The 13,730-nt window shown below is 42.6% G+C and overlaps 1 protein-coding gene and 1 long non-coding RNA gene across 11 annotated transcripts in view; both read right to left on the bottom strand.

Moving 5' to 3' along the window:
- The window catches only part of LOC128688508 (utrophin), a gene marked incomplete at its 5' end in the record, with an annotated part of 1,206,544 nt that overhangs the window by 654,096 nt on the left and 538,718 nt on the right, over positions 1–13,730 (bottom strand).
- The window catches only part of LOC128688693 (uncharacterized), a 142,573-nt gene continuing 133,109 nt past the window's right edge, over positions 4,267–13,730 (bottom strand). Inside the window, exon 3 of the long non-coding RNA XR_008407042.2 lies at positions 4,267–7,656. This is a non-coding gene — a long non-coding RNA (uncharacterized lncRNA). The remainder of the gene's footprint in view (positions 7,657–13,730) is intronic.

The raw sequence follows: 13,730 nt of genomic DNA, 5'->3' as shown, positions 1-13,730 counted from the left end.
GGAAAAGGATCTGGGCGTAAAAATTACTTGAGGTATACCACCAAAGGTACACACACACACACACACACACACACACACGTACGTACGTTTAGCATCATATGTAAGATACGCAAATTTAAAATGGCATTCGGGACCATTAACAGAGAACCCTTCAGAACTTTATGCGTAACATTTATGCCAATTATTGAGTACGTAGTCACAACGTGGAACTCCCGCTTCGTCAAGCATGTTGTTCCCAAATTCAAAAAGATCATGTGCCTGCAACTAGAACAGTCCAAGAACTGAAAGGAATACATTATGAATCCGACGAATTTGGCAGATATACAAAATTTTAAGAGGCACTGATAGAACAGACTGATGGAGACAAATAGTATAAATTATCGACATGATGGGAAAACAGATAGCATTTCGCCCACACAATGGGCTTTATTAAAACAGATCGAAATAAAAGGACCAGGAACAAGAGGACACCGGTGGAAGTGGAAGCAAAGATGAGCCATACCGATGTTATGTGGATGAAAAGTTAAGAGTGAAAGTGCGGAGGAAAATTCAGTACACAGTTTCAAGAGTCGAAAAGCGGCCAGCAACATGTAATGTCCAAGCAGTCTAGGTAACATGGTCAGTTGCGGAAGCTAGACCCCCGAAAACAGAACTGGGTGAGCATACCATAAGTTTGTCACCACCTTGAGAGATTAAGTGGTGGCGAGACATCGCTTGCTGGCCAAGTGATTGATGGTGTCTTCCACGTAAACACAGGCAGGGGCAGTAAGTTACGACACCACGCCCAACACTTATTGATTCTCACACAGGAGTCAAGAGCCTCGAATTTTTCCCGTTCCTTACCGCCTGATCTCTGCTAAAACAAAAATACAACTGGAAATAAAGAAAAATTGCTGAATGCGACGCATGTTATAACCTGACAACATTTTAAAACGGAGACATTTACATTGCTGGAGGTATCTAAGCTCCAGTAACATTTGAGACGCACATACCTAACATTATCTGAAGATAGTATGGAAGGTCATCGTCCCCCAAGACCAGGACTCCCTGTGGCAGGAACACACCAGTGATCGACCTCCAACATGTACACTTACAAACACACACACACACACACACACACACACACACACACAAACACAGCGGTGGAGCACCTGGAACGGAACAAGATTATAAACGATAACCAGCACGGATTCATGGAAGGCAAATCCTGTGTCACAAACCTTCTGGAGTTCTATGACAAAGTTACAGAAGTGCGACTCGAGAGTGAGGGGTGGGTTGATTGCATTTTCTTGGACTGCAAGAAGGCCTTCGACACACTTCCTCACAAGAGACTAGTGCAGAAACTAGAGGATCAGGCGTGTATAACAGGAAGGGCACTGCAATGGATCAGAGAATACCTGACAGGGAGGCAACAACGAGTCATGGTACGGGATGAGGTATCACAGTGGGCACCTGTGGCGAGCGGGGTCCCACAGGGGTCGGTCCTAGGACCAGTGCTATTTCTGGAATATGTGAATGACATGATGGAAGGGATAGACTCTGAGGTGTCCCTGTTTGCAGATGATGTGAAGTTAATGAGGAGAATTAAATCAGATGAGGACCAGGCAGGACTTCAAAGAGACCTGGACAGGCTGGACACGTGGTCCAGCAACTGGCTTCTTGAATTCAACCCTGCCAAGTGCAAAGTCATGAGATCGGAGAAGGGCAAAGAAGACCGCAGACAGAGTATAGACTAGGTGGCCAAGGACTGCAACCCTCGCTCAAGGAGAAAGATCTTGGGGTGACCATAACACCGAGCATGTCTCCGGAGGCACACATCAACCAGATAACTGCTGCAGCATACAGGCGCCTGGCAAACCTGAGAATAGCGTTCCGATACCTTAGTAAGGAATCGTTTAAGACACTGTACACTGTGTACGTCAGGCCCATACTGGAGTATGCAGCTCCAGTTTAGAACCCACACTTGGGCAAACACGTCAATAAATTAGATAAAGTGCAAAGGTTTGCAACAAGGCTAGTTCCGGAGCTCAGGGGTATGTCCTACGAAGAAAGGCTGAGGGAAATCGGACTGACGACATTGGAGGACATGTGGGTCAATGGAGACATGATAATGACATACAAAATACTGCGTGGAATAGATAAGGTAGACAGAGACAGGTTTTTTTAGAGAGGAGGGACAGAAACAAGGGGTCACAATTGGAAGCTGAAGACTCAGACTAGTCATAGGGATGTTAGGAAGTATTTCTTGTCACAGAATCGTCAGGAAGTGAAATAGCCTAACAAGTGATGTAGTGGAGGCAGGAACCATACATAGTTTTAAGACGAGGTATGACAAGGCTCTGGAAGCAGAGAGAGGACCTAGTAGCGACCAGTGAAAAGGCGGGGCCAGGAGCTGTGTATCGACCTCTGCAACCACAATTAGGCGAGTACACGCACACACCAGTGAAGAGGCGGGGCCAGGAGCTATGAGTCGACCCCGGCAATCACAATTAGGTTACCTGGTTACCTGGAGGTTATTCCGGGGATCAACGCCCCCGCGGCCCGGTCCATGACCAGGCCTCCCGGTGGATCAGGGCCTGATCAACCAGGCTGTTACTGCTGGTCGCACGCAGTCCAACGTACGAGTACACATACACACAAAGATTTTTTCCGGCGATTAGGTTGCAAACTTTCAAAAACAGGCCACAACTATATTAGCTCGAAATATTAATAATTTTTATAATATTCGATTAGTTTACTGTTTTACTTGCATTATACAGCAAGTAAATTAATTAAGATATAATTATTATTGATGAACGAAAATATTGTTTAGTACATTACTACAGAGCTTGAGCCTTATATGAGACTATGATGTGTTCAGGCTTTACAAAACTGGGCGGAAGGGTGAGGTGAGGTGAGGTGAGGTGAGGTGAGGTGAGTTGGTGAGATGATGTGATGTGATGTGATGTGATGTGAGGTGAGGTGGGTTGGTGTGTACTCGCCGACCTGTGTTTGTGAGGCAGACATTTACAATGCTTGAGGTGTCTAAGGTCAAGTATAGTAATATTTTTCAACTTTTAAGATGGGAGTAATTTTCCTTGTCGTAATTAAAAGTTACCGATGGCTGTATGTCCCTCTCGTTATATTACTCCAGTACTTCCCAGTCAACCTTATATTACTCCCGTACTTCCCAGTCAACCTTATATTACTCCCGTACTTCCCAGTCAACCTTATATTACTCCAGTACTTCCCAGTCAACCTTATATTACTCCCGTACTTCCCAGTCAACCTTATATTACTCCCGTACTTCCCAGTCAACCTTATATTACTCCAGTACTTCCCAGTCAACCTTATATTACTCCCGTACTTCCCAGTCAACCTTATATTACTCCCGTACTTCCCAGTCAACCTTATATTACTCCAGTACTTCCCAGTCAACCTTATATTACTCCCGTACTTCCCAGTCAACCTTATATTACTCCCGTACTTCCCAGTCAACCTTATATTACTCCCGTACTTCCCAGTCAACCTTATATTACTCCCGTACTTCCCAGTCAACCTTATATTACTCCAGTACTTCCCAGTCAACCTTATATTACTCCCGTACTTCCCAGTCAACCTTATATTACTCCCGTACTTCCCAGTCAACCTTATATTACTCCAGTACTTCCCAGTCAACCTTATATTACTCCAGTACTTCCCAGTCAACCTTATATTACTCCCGTACTTCCCAGTCAACCTTATATTACTCCAGTACTTCCCAGTCAACCTTATATTACTCCCGTACTTCCCAGTCAACCTTATATTACTCCCGTACTTCCCAGTCAACCTTATATTACTCCAGTACTTCCCAGTCAACCTTATATTACTCCAGTACTTCCCAGTCAACCTTATATTACTCCAGTACTTCCCAGTCAACCTTATATTACTCCAGTACTTCCCAGTCAACCTTATATTACTCCAGTACTTCCCAGTCAACCTTACATTACTCCAGTACTTCCCAGTCAACCTTATATTACTCCCGTACTTCCCAGTCAACCTTATATTACTCCAGTACTTCCCAGTCAACCTTATATTACTCCAGTACTTCCCAGTCAACCTTATATTACTCCAGTACTTCCCAGTCAACCTTATATTACTCCAGTACTTCCCAGTCAACCTTATATTACTCCCGTACTTCCCAGTCAACCTTCTATTACTCCAGTACTTCCCAGTCAACCTTATATTACTCCAGTACTTCCCAGTCAACCTTATATTACTCCAGTACTTCCCAGTCAACCTTACATTACTCCAGTACTTCCCAGTCAACCTTATATTACTCCCGTACTTCCCAGTCAACCTTATATTACTCCAGTACTTCCCAGTCAACCTTATACTACTCCAGTACTTCCCAGTCAACCTTACTGTATATTTGGCTGCCTTCGACAAAAAACTTGTTGACTTTATGACAACCAAAATTACTTTTAGAGATGAATAATAATTTTATAACAAAACAAAACATGAGTTACATCAATATATGTGACTTCAGCGTAACAAAACATGAGTTACATCAATATATGTGGCTTCAGCATAACAAAACACCCAAGTGACATTAATATTAATGAATTCGCCAAAAGTAAACACCCATCACGTCGAGTTCCTCATCGATGATTTGACTATATTAAATAATTAACATGTTTATTCCTCAGATCCTAAACTCATACAATATACCAACCTCTTCATTTTCCTCTCTCGTTTCCAGTCTTCTAAATACAGAACCTAATAACCTGCTGTCTGTTTTCCTTGCGAAACAGGAGTGCACCCCATCCCTTCCACTCTGGAAATCAACAATGCTCCAGCACGCCGCTTATCAATTCACATTTATCAAATACAATGCACAAGATTTCAGCAAGCTTTGCGGTGCAGTCACCGTTGATGGTCAACGTGTGCAGGTTATTGCTGGACACAACTTCACTTATCTGTGATGATGATTAAAATACTGCGCATAGGATCAGCTGCATTCTCTCGACAGTCATCAATTACAACAGGATGTGTTTACATGGCATTCAACAAAGAATCTGGTTTGTTTTTATAAACCTTCTGCCCAACTGGCACCATTTAACGCTATAAATATAAATACGTCAATACCACAAAAGCTATAAATTATCCAGGTCGTATACTATGTAACGAACTCGCTAATTTTACATACACTGTAGCATGATGGGCATAACACATAAAATCAAGCGTGATGTTGTTCTCTTGTTATGGAATGTACAATGCATATATAGAAGGCACATTCGAAAACAAAAAAATAACATTACCTAAAATATTAAATAAAAAATCTACGGCTAGTAAAGAAAGCAATATAACTGCAATCAGTATTAACAAGCACACGAAACAGCTGTTCGTTTTAGGAAAGTTGAACTCAAACTTTTCTAAAATCCTGTTAAACTAATCAATGGCCTCTCACATTCCGGTTATTCGTCACTTACACAATATTGTAATTTCATCTAGGACGCTCATCCCTAACATCATTTATATTACATACATACAAAAACAAGCACACATGTACACACTCACGCGTACACACACACACAAAAGCAGACAAGACTAAGCGTAAGACATCTGTTGGGCTGTAGAGAACACTACGATAAGCCTGATGGCTCATGTTATAACTCACAGGTGAGTTGTGAGGTTTGGTGCTGCAATACAATTTTCAATGCAAACTTGGGAATCTGCTCCGGGCTTCACTGGCCTTTAGACTGGTTTAAATTTGCAGAGGGTTCTGAGTGGCGATTATATTCATATTGGTTTATATGGGTAGTCAATTTTATGTGTGATATTTGCTTCATTAATCTATGGAAGAGTTGAGAAGTATCATGTATTGGAAGATAGCCGAAGATAGTTTGTGCTAATTCAATATTTTTTTTTTACCCAAGATTATAATCAAGAGGTGTCCAGTCTGGTCTATTTAAACTAACCCACTGTTGTTGCAGGTGATGCTGATGACTTCCGGTGTTCAACAGGATCCTTGACTCACATAATCCTCAGTACACACCTCACTTCATACCTCACAACGGAGTTTGCACCTAATGCCTCCTCGTCATTTGCTCTCCCGACTATATACACCAATGCTTCTTTTTGTGGACAGACTTACTAAAAGCTTGACCCCTAAGGAAAACCTAATGAAGGTTTACATTTTGCCATAAGACTTATTATCATTAGTACCATTAACAACAGCAACAATAACTAAAACACTAACATCATTAATATTACAGATAACAGCAGCAGTACTAGTAAAAGCAATGATTTAAACACTAATATTATTACTACCAATAACAGCAGCAGCAACAGCAATAATTTAACCCCTAGCACAAGTAGCAGCAGCAGCAAGCGACAGCATTAATGAGGCACCAGGAACATGAACAGACATTACAGGAGCATAAGAGCGTCAAGAGCATCAGTGGGTGGAAGGCAGGTGTAATTGGAGCAACAGGTGGCCTTCTCTCCGATAAGTCATGTTGTGCTCCATTATATTGCTCCCCTTTATCACTGCCCTCACTTCCACGCCTGACATTTTTCACTCTGGCTCAGACATCTCCACTGCACCTGAGATTGAAACAAATTATACTTTGTTTACTTGCATAAACCGCGTGCATGTCCACTCAATTCATTTCTATTTTTTTCCTCCAGTGGAACTGTATTAGTATGTTCTTTACATGATCCAATCCTGTCTCTTATATGCCAAACTACTACACAATTTCCACTCGTTATATTAATAGGATGTGTGTGTGTACAAGAGAGAGAGAGAGAGAGAGAGAGAGAGAGAGAGAGAGAGAGAGAGAGAGAGAGAGAGAGAGAGAGAGAGAGAGAGAGAGAGAGAAAGTGAAACTGAGTGTGTGTTGTGTATGTGCTTTCTCTTCCACTGTGCCACTACAGCTTAACAGACTAAGTGATGCAATGAACAACTGTTCAGTGTTTAAGGTTACCAGACAGCGACTGAATTTCCTGGAGTTGTACGGTGACCAGCCCTGGTAAGGAGTGAAGGCAACCTTGGCCACCCAATGCACCAGGTATTCCGTGCAGGAATTCGAAAAACACAAGCTTGCAGAGGTCTTTCAGGGCCCTGCACTTAGAAAACCTACTAACAGTACTAAGTTGCTGCTGTCATTACCAATAATCCTCGTAACTAAAGCGTTTGCTATCATAAGTGAGAGACTTTGTTCGCAGAGCAACCTTTACCACGACTAAACTTTGTCAAGTATGATAGAAATACTTGATAAAGTTCAGTGTTGGATCATACGCATCGAGAAAGGTTTCGCCGCAGTATCTTTCTCGCTACAATACTTTTCGGTTTACGCCGTCGTTCATCCACTTGTTGTTATCGTGTGACACTTGTTACAACGATGCAAAAATCATCACACTGCCAGCTGTTCAATTCAAAGTTTACTAGTCGCATTTCACAAAACCACAACTTCAATGAATATTAAAGAATCACCACAGTATAAGGCAAGATCTCAAAGGGGTAGGGGAGGTTGCATTCTGGTTTGATCCGAAGAGGGGGAAAAAGACCAAATAGACTCCAGTTTCTCGGATCAAGAGGCCTTCACGCTCAAAGAGCCTCCATATAGAGGCACGAGGTACTTACTTTCACAGGTCTGCATTTTAAGGCTAGACTAAAGCAGCAGCAGCACGTACCTGCAACGAAAAAAATATGTCAATGGTATGATATGTTAATATTATATGTTAAAAAGGAACAATATGTAGCTTATAGACATGTTAATGAAAAGACGTTTCGTCCACCAGAGACTTTATTAATAAAGTAACTGGTGGACGAAACGTCTTCTAAGTAAACTGCCATTAACCGCATATTGTGTCTTACTGAAAAATAATAATTTAATCAGAGAAAATAAGAAAACACGAATAGAAGGAAATATTATTCCGTCTCTTATCAAGCTACATGTACATACATTCAGAAATGTACATACATGTAGGAAGAGTCACAAGCGCACATACATGTAGGTACAGTTACAAGGGCATATACACGTAGATACAGTTACAAGGGCCCATACAAGTAGGTACCGTCAAAGATCCAGTCAGTTACAGATGAGCTCCCTTCAGGTACAGTTACATACCAACTAGAAACATGTGCATACTATCACATGTATATACACTCAATTACAATCAGCCAAGTACTAAATTTACATAAGATATGCGATAAACTCGCGATTTATACCATTATGTGGTGAACAACATTTCTCCCTACACCGGAAAGAATGTGAAAGCCTAATAAACCAGTTTACGTCAGTAGCAAGTATCTGGAAGTGGTTTGGAAAAAAAAACACGTATAGTAAATACAGACCTTTTCTTAATGTGACATTTCACCTACAAGAGGCTATATCAGAACTTGATAAAGCCTTTCATTTTAATTTTTTTTAACACTCGTGTGAGCGCTACATCATTCCAAGTACCTAGGACTCTACCAAGCCATCCCTTAACTGTTAACATTTACAAATCACCAAGGAAGGAAGCAAGTGCAGGTAAGATCCCAATGGGATGAGCGGGGAAGACGGGACAGACGAAGAATAGCGCTGGAGAGGAGTGTTCTTAGTCGTAGAAATAGAGCCAGGGCTTGACCCAGCAGCTAAGGCGATCGTGGGACAGACTTGGAGAAAAAACGGGAAGAGAGCAAGCTGTGTATGGAACTGAACTTCTCCAGGCTGAGGGACCGACAACCCCAAATTCCACGACCTCAAGGGCGATGGACCGACCACACCGCCCCCACACCTCCACTGCTCCCGCCCCACCTTCTGCACTGAAGATGCCTACTGAGTAGGCGAAACGCCCCGGAACAAAGTCGCCCATCTGTTGCCTGTATGTCTCACCCACCAGTCTCGTGGTAGGTGAGGTCTTTGAGTCTCGAGAGCTGGAAGTTTCCAGGTCGCAGGAGAGGGCATCAAACATGTGGGAGGTTATTTTAGTAGTTGAGGAGGCAGGTTTGCAGTGGAGCCATTTGTAAACTTCTTGAAGCTGCTCCTGGAGATGTGGTATAGCGTTGTCTTGTTGGAAAAAGTGAAACGAAGAGGCTTGATGAACTCAAGAACTTGCGAGAGTGTGAAGTGAAGTGGTGATTCGCAGGCATACTTGACTGTTCCATCACCGAGGCCTTTGTATAGTTCAGAGCAGGTCATGGTGTCAGCGTTCGAGGGAGAGGTGTAGAAAGTAAGGTTTTCCCAAGAGGGTGTGCTGGAGTCGTCGCTATCTGCTTCGTCGGGGGATTCGTCAGGAAATTCTTGTTCAATTGTTTCTACAGTGATTGTGTCAAGAGGAGGCTGGGAGTCTAGAGTATTTGCGGTCTGGCTGGTTGTTGGTGGTTGTTGAGAGGTGGCAGTGGTCACTGGGCGTGGTTCAGGAGTGTTTTTTGGGGCAGAGTTAGGATTTGGGCCTGAAGTTGATGTGAAGTTAGCGATGTTTGGGATAATCTTGAGGAAGTCCTGTGATGTTGGCGAGTCAGGAAAGTTGAATGACGGCATGTTGTTAAGACGGAATAGTTCGTTAATTGTAGTGTTGAATGTGCCTGGGTTTGCTGCATTTGCAAGGTGTGCATACATCATGCAGTACAACACCTTAGAGGGAGCAGCGTCAGGGAGTGCAGAAAGGGAATTGCTGGATAGAGATGACTGCTGTGTGGCTTGTAGAATTCTGGTGGTGTCCGACTGGAGTTTTGAAATGGCGGTGTATGTCGGCGATTTGGGACTATTCTTCTTGGTTTCTTCTTTAATTTTTTTCGACATTACTTCTTTTCGTAGTGGGCATTTAGCTGCAAGGGTATGATGAGTACCCTTGCAGTTAAGACATGTTGGAGTGGCATTGGTGGTGGTGCAGGCTTTGAAGTTATGACCTTCTTTTCCACAGGTAGAACAGAACTTTTTGTCTTTAATGGGGCAGTGATTTGTTAAATGTTGATAAGAGTAACAGTTCCAACGGGGAGAGACATGGGCAAAACGTTCAGATTCAATGTGGCGTGGATGTATGTGGTAATATGAGATAGCTAGTCCATTAGCGAGTGCTTGGGTAGCCATATCTATGTTTGAAAAGGTGATTTTGATCATAGATGAGGCATTGGGAATTCGTGTGATGGTGTCTACAGAGGCCCAGGTGTTTTGGTCTTCGATAGAGGTCTTCAGTTCATCCGTTGGAATAGATGTGATTATCTTATGCAATTGTTTAACAAAAACTGAACGTTTCGCCAGCAAGGAGGGAGACGGTGATATGATGAATTGTCGGTCCCGTAATGTGTTCATTGCAGTGTCGTCCATAAGTTTAGCTGCTTCATTGTCGTCGGTGCAGACGACAATAAAGGAATCCTTGAGTGAGTGGATCGCTGTGAATTTGAGATGTAGGCAGGTCCTCATAGCGGCAGCAAGTAATAGTTTAGTGGAATCATTTATAACACCACTGGCTGGTTTGATTTTAACACGATGTGCGAACATTGTCGAACAGGTAGAGGTTACCCTCCCCAACGGGAATCGTAGGGAGACTGACACAAATCACCATAAATAATTATACGTCGAACTGTCAACTTTTGTGAAGGTTTAACGTCCTTTTTACCATCCACCGTATGCTACATTTATAAACAATTAAAGTGACAGTTTGACGCTCTATCGCTCATACCTTTGAATGCTAACCGTGATATGTTATTGAAGGCTTTCGAGAGTTTTTCTACTCTCACTCGGCCACACTTATAACCACTTATGTGAAGGTTTGACCACCTTAAGCTACACTGATAACTCTCCTTGTATCGCATTATCAAATGTGGTGACCAGGGGTCCCAGAGACATTTGATGCACTTTACCACAGCATGTAAAATCTTTACTACAGCATGCAAGATCTTCACTATAACATGGAAGACCTTCACCATAGCATTCCTGATCTCACCAAAGAATGCACGATCTTCACCTAGGTATACATGATCTTCACAGAACCTAATCTAGGACTTCTGAGACGCTAGCACATATGATAATCAATAAGCTTCGCCCACTACCAGATACTGCAGTCGTACGATATAATCCACCAAACTCCACTCCTTAGGGGCCTTCCTTCCCTCACTATGTATGCCCATGTTTTCTTATCCTCTTGAACATTTACAGTAGCCAAGGTCTCAAGACCGAAATGTTTATAATAACCCAGTGCTAGTGATTGCAATTCGTGTCTTCTCCACTGATAACTAATCATGTAGTCACTCAGTGTCCCAAGGAACTAAAACTACCATTCTCATTCAAAATTTATCATCTGATTATATATATATATATTTTTTTTTTTTTTTTATCACACCGGCCGATTCCCACCAAGGCAGGGTGGCCCGAAAAAGAAAAACTTTCACCATCATTCACTCCATCACTGTCTTGCCAGAAGGGTGCTTTACACTACAGTTTTTAAACTGCAACATTAACACCCCTCCTTCAGAGTGCAGGCACTGTACTTCCCATCTCCAGGACTCAAGTCCGGCCTGCCGGTTTCCCTGAATCCCTTCATAAATGTTACTTTGCTCACACTCCAACAGCACGTCAAGTATTAAAAACCATTTGTCTCCATTCACTCCTATCAAACACGCTCAAGCATGCCTGCTGGAAGTCCAAGCCCCTCGCACACAAAACCTCCTTTACCCCCTCCCTCCAACCCTTCCTAGGCCGACCCCTACCCCGCCTTCCTTCCACTACAGACTGATACACTCTTGAAGTCATTCTGTTTCGCTCCATTCTCTCTACATGTCCGAACCACCTCAACAACCCTTCCTCAGCCCTCTGGACAACAGTTTTGGTAATCCCGCACCTCCTCCTAACTTCCAAACTACGAATTCTCTGCATTATATTCACACCACACATTGCCCTCAGACATGACATCTCCACTGCCTCCAGCCTTCTCCTCGCTGCAACATTCATCACCCACGCTTCACACCCATATAAGAGCGTTGGTAAAACTATACTCTCATACATTCCCCTCTTTGCCTCCAAGGACAAAGTTCTTTGTCTCCACAGACTCCTAAGTGCACCACTCACTCTTTTTCCCTCATCAATTCTATGATTCACCTCATCTTTCATAGACCCATCCGCTGACACGTCCACTCCCAAATATCTGAATACGTTCACCTCCTCCATACTCTCTCCCTCCAATCTGATATTCAATCTTTCATCACCTAATCTTTTTGTTATCCTCATAACCTTACTCTTTCCTGTATTCACCTTTAATTTTCTTCTTTTGCACACCCTACCAAATTCATCCACCAATCTCTGCAACTTCTCTTCAGAATCTCCCAAGAGCACAGTGTCATCAGCAAAGAGCAGCTGTGACAACTCCCACTTTGTGTGTGATTCTTTATCTTTTAACTCCACGCCTCTTGCCAAGACCCTCGCATTTACTTCTCTTACAACCCCATCTATAAATATATTAAACAACCACGGTGACATCACACATCCTTGTCTAAGGCCTACTTTTACTGGGAAAAAATTTCCCTCTTTCCTACATACTCTAACTTGAGCCTCACTATCCTCGTAAAAACTCTTCACTGCTTTCAGTAACCTACCTCCTACACCATACACTTGCAACATCTGCCACATTGCCCCCCTATCCACCCTGTCATACGCCTTTTCCAAATCCATAAATGCCACAAAGACCTCTTTAGCCTTATCTAAATACTGTTCACTTATATGTTTCACTGTAAACACCTGGTCCACACACCCCCTACCTTTCCTAAAGCCTCCTTGTTCATCTGCTATCCTATTCTCCGTCTTACTCTTAATTCTTTCAATTATAACTCTACCATACACTTTACCAGGTACACTCAACAGACTTATCCCCCTATAATTTTTGCACTCTCTTTTATCCCCTTTGCCTTTATACAAAGGAACTATGCATGCTCTCTGCCAATCCCTAGGTACCTTACCCTCTTCCATACATTTATTAAACAATTGCACCAACCACTCCAAAACTATATCCCCACCTGCTTTTAACATTTCTATCTTTATCCCATCAATCCCGGCTGCCTTACCCCCTTTCATTTTACCTACTGCCTCACGAACTTCCCCCACACTCACAACTGGCTCTTCCTCACTCCTACAAGATGTTATTCCTCCTTGCCCTATACACGAAATCACAGCTTCCCTATCTTCATCAACATTTAACAATTCCTCAAAATATTCCTTCCATCTTCCCAATACCTCTAACTCTCCATTTAATAACTCTCCTCTCCTATTTTTAACTGACAAATCCATTTGTTCTCTAGGCTTTCTTAACTTGTTAATCTCACTCCAAAACTTTTTCTTATTTTCAACAAAATTTGTTGATAACATCTCACCCACTCTCTCATTTGCTCTCTTTTTACATTGCTTCACCACTCTCTTAACCTCTCTCTTTTTCTCCATATACTCTTCCCTCCTTGCATCACTTCTACTTTGTAAAAACTTCTCATATGCTAACTTTTTCTCCCTTACTACTCTCTTTACATCATCATTCCACCAATCGCTCCTCTTCCCTCCTGCACCCACTTTCCTGTAACCACAAACTTCTGCTGAACACTCTAACACTACATTTTTAAACCTACCCCATACCTCTTCGACCCCATTGCCTATGCTCTCATTAGCCCATCTATCCTCCAATAGCTGTTTATATCTTACCCTAACCGCCTCCTCTTTTAGTTTATAAACCTTCACCTCTCTCTTCCCTGATGCTTCTATTCTCCTTGTATCCCATCTACCTTTTACTCTCAGTGTAGC

Source organism: Cherax quadricarinatus, chromosome 13 (assembly GCF_038502225.1).
Source record: "Cherax quadricarinatus isolate ZL_2023a chromosome 13, ASM3850222v1, whole genome shotgun sequence".
NCBI lineage: Eukaryota > Metazoa > Arthropoda > Malacostraca > Decapoda > Parastacidae > Cherax > Cherax quadricarinatus.
This window is presented reverse-complemented; position numbering and strand designations above follow the sequence as displayed.